Below are 3165 nucleotides of genomic sequence, written 5' to 3'. Positions count from 1 at the left end.
GCCCCAGCCATGGGGCGGGTGAGGGTCCACTTTTCCCCACGCTCAGCACCAGCTTCTTCCCTGTTGACAAGCAGGGGGTCGGGGCTGTACACTGCCCCCTGCCTGTACTGTTGGGCTGGGAGGCACAGGGTATGAGCAGGTGGGGAACCAGTGGGAGCACAGGGCCCGCACCAGTGTCCTGGGGCCAGTGCCGGTGGGGCCTAGAGCAGGGTGGCAGGAGTGTGGGGTCCCAGCTGGCAGAGGCTCTATGGAGCCGGGTCAGCTCCCCACTCCCTGTTGCACAGCCCAGCCCAGCCCAGCTCCACAGACCCCTGCTGGCCTGTGCCCTGCTCTGGGCCCCACCAGTGCTGGCCCTAGGACATTGGTCCCAAGACATTGGGACGTTGGTCCCAAGATGGTGATCAGGGGGCGGGGCACCTGTTAAAGGGTGGGGCACCTGTCAAGGGGCGGGGCTACCCATGCAGCCCTCGACAGCCTGCCAAAACTGGATAAGCAGCCCTCTGCCCAAAATAATTGCCCGCCCCTGAGGTAGAGGCAGACAGGAAGGCATAGGGGGCAGTTCGGCAGGGAGGCAGACTGGCATGATGGCCCAGGCAGGCAGACGGGCAGGCACTGCTACTGCCCACACTGCCTAGCCCGGTTCCTCCTGAGCAGCGGGTGGAGGTGGGCCTTGCTCCTCCTGTCTGGGGTGGGGATCAGCCAGGGTAGGGCAGGGGAAGAGCACTGCTGTGAGCATGAGCTGCTCACACGTGTGCATGCATGTGTGCATGTATGTGGCACGCCCCTGACCAGAGCAGTTACCCACCCCTGGGCAGTTACCCACCCCTAAAGCCAGCTTTGTAGAGAACAATTAAGCATAAGACTGTTCTCAGTCAGATTATAAAGAAGGAAAAACTATTTATGGAATGCTCTTTACTTTCTGAAATGTCCTCAGTCATAGAAAGCACAAATTATTTTATGGGCAGATAATAAATTGTCACTGATCTGCTATACTCCAGGGCTTACAGCACAAGCCCTATGAGGAGGGACTGAGGGACCTGGACCTCTTCAGCCTCTGCAAGAGAAGGCTGAGAGGTGATCTTGTGTGCCTACAAATTCATTAGGGGGTTACAGCAAGGGATTGGAGATGCTCTGTTCACCAGGGCACCTCTTGGGGTAACAAGGAACAATGGTCACAAACTGACAGACAGCAGATTTAGGCTAAATATCAGGGAAAACTTCTTCACGGTAAGAGTGGCCAAAATTTAGAACGGGCTTCCAAGGGAGGTGGTGCTCTCCCCTAGCTTGGGGATTTTTAAGAGAAAGCTGGATAGGCATCTGGCTGGGGTCATCTGACCCCAGCACTGTTTCCTGCCTAGGCAGGGGGTCGGATTCAATGATCTGTTGAGGTCCCTTCTGACCTTAGCATCTATGTAAGGAAACAATGTACACTGCAGATTTCTGACTGATGTTCATTCTGTCTGGTCTCTTTGTATACCTGAGTGTTCAGTTCACATCTCATTTTCTAATGATGTCCCTTTTTCTTTTCTAATGTCTGACTCATGAATAATGAAAGGTAAAATCAAGGATAAATCATACTGACATTACTTACTCCTGTGAGTAATTGTGTTGAAATAGAAACATAGGATTGTTCAGAAGAGTAAAATGAATAGTATTGAAATCTACTATTTCACTTGGAAATTACACCGAGGCCAATTTTTCCTCCCATTAAAATCAAAGGGACTCTTGTCTTTGACTCTTACAAGAGCAGGTCCTAGATACTGAAGAGTGATGTTGGGTCTTCAAAGCAAAGTTTCCTCCCACTTTGAAGATGAAACAAGATAAGGAAGAGATTGCACATCAATTACTTTGGCATTGTAAACATTTACACATCTACAAGTTGCAGGCTCCTGACCTTGTGTGCAGCAGTAAGATTACTGGATGCTTAACATAAGGCAAAAAGTATCAGTATTTCAGTGGAATAAAAACTCAATTTTGGTTTCCAGTTCCCTCTACAGCACCTAGGTTTCTTATAACCCCACCACACACAAATCTGACAACATGCAACATGTACACCTACAACTGTTTCTTCTTTTAGATGATTCCTTAAATGCCTAAATATAAAGCAGAATTCAAATTGGCTACCAAGTATTTGACATTAGCTAGTTATTTCACTGCAGTTTTCTTGGCCAGGTATTGACATGGATAAATATATTAATATAATCTGAGGCACTGTCTAACAGTTTGAACTACTTCATGTTAAAAGTAGTTGATCAGAGCCAATAAGCCAGGGTTGTGAGCTCTCACTAGTGAATCCCCTGAATGTAGGTGCACATGATGCAGATGTGCATGCACTGCCTTCCCCTGCTTTGCCTACTTCATTTGCATATTGGAATTTAAAATGTGTACAGCCCCTCCTCATTTCCCTCCAAGTGAAGTTGTTCAAATTCCTGAAAGAAAGGAGCTTGCCCAAACAGGAGCCCATGAACCAGCTGATCTGAAGAGGCAGATCCCAGCAGCAACAGCACAGTACGCCATCTCTGAGAGCATGAACACCACCTGCCCCCGGAGGCTGGGGGGCACAGCGAGCTCCCACAGGCAGTGGCAGTGCTGGTGGCAGCGGGAGTGTGGCGGCAGCAAGTGGTGAGCTCCTGCAGGAGGCCATGGCACTGTCAGTGGAAGGGAGTGGGGTGGCAAGCGCTGACCAGCAGTCGGCAACCACCCACGGAGGCCACTGGTGTCGTCAGCAGCAGCCAGTGGCAATCGGGGACTACTCACAGATGCTGCCAGTGGTGTCATAGATTCATAGATTCATAGATGCTAGGGTCGGAAGGGACCTCAATAGATCATTGAGTCTGACCCCCTGCATAGGCAGGAAACAGTGCTGGGTTTAGATGACCCCAGCTAGATGCCTATCTAACCTCCTCTTGAAGACCCCCAGGGTAGGGGAGAGCACCATCTCCCTTGGGAGCCCATTCCAGACCTTGGCCACTCTAACTGTGAAGAAGTTCTTCCTAATGTCCAATCTAAATCTGCTCTCTGCTAGCTTGTGACCATTATTTCTTGTAACCCCTGGGGGCGCCTTGGTGAATAAAACCTCACCAATTCCCTTCTGGCCCCCCGTGATGAACTTATAGGCAGCCACAAGGTCGCCTCTCAACCTCCTCTTGCGGAGGCTGAAAAGGT

Source organism: Alligator sinensis, unplaced genomic scaffold, assembly GCF_000455745.1.
Source record: "Alligator sinensis unplaced genomic scaffold, ASM45574v1 scaffold1885_1, whole genome shotgun sequence".
Taxonomy (NCBI): domain Eukaryota; kingdom Metazoa; phylum Chordata; order Crocodylia; family Alligatoridae; genus Alligator; species Alligator sinensis.
Note: the sequence above shows the minus strand (reverse complement) of the source record.